The sequence below is a fragment of the Chrysochloris asiatica genome, unplaced genomic scaffold, assembly GCF_000296735.1.
Source record: "Chrysochloris asiatica unplaced genomic scaffold, ChrAsi1.0 scaffold00167, whole genome shotgun sequence".
Taxonomy (NCBI): Eukaryota; Metazoa; Chordata; class Mammalia; order Afrosoricida; family Chrysochloridae; genus Chrysochloris; species Chrysochloris asiatica.
Window position 1 is genome coordinate 7,421,110 of NW_006408685.1, and position 837 is coordinate 7,421,946.

Here is an 837-nt window from a genome sequence, read left to right on the forward strand (position 1 = left end):
ATGGAAAGGAAAGAGACCCAGGATAAGCAAAGCGCTGCTTAAGAAGACGAATAAGGTTGGAGGCCTCTCACTCCCCAACTTCAAAATTTACTATGCAGCTACATTTGTCAAAACAGCTTGGTACTGGTACAATGAAAGATACATAGATCAATGGAACAGAATAGAGAATTTAGAAATTAACGCATCTACATATAGCCAACTGATTTTTGACATAACACCTAAATATATCACATGGGGAGGTGATAGTCTCTTTAACAGATGGTGCTGGCAGAACTGGAAAATGATATGCAAAGGATTGACACAAGACTTTCATCTCACACTTTATACAAAATCCAACTCAACATGGATTAAACATCTAAATGTGAATCCCCAAATTATGAAGGCCATCAATGAAAAAACAGGAACAAATGTGAGGGCACTAAGTCAGGGAATACACAGACTACAAAACACTGAAAACAACACAAACAAAAGTAGACAAAATAGATGAGTGGGACATACTAAATATTAAAAACTTATGTGCATCAAAAGACTTCACCAGAAGAGTAAAAAGGAAACCCACAGAATTGGAAAAATTATTTTGCAATGACACATCAAACAAGGGACTCATTTCTAAAATGTATGGGAAACTACAGCACATCTGCAAAAAAAAGGCAAATAACCCAATTAAAAAATGGACACAGGACATGAACAGACACTTCACCAAGGAAGAGATCTGGGCAGCCAACAAACATATGAAGAAATGTTCATGATCACTAGCCATTAGAGAGATGCAAATCAAAACAGTAATGAGATATCATCTCACACCAACAATAATAGCAAAGATCAAACAAGCAGAGG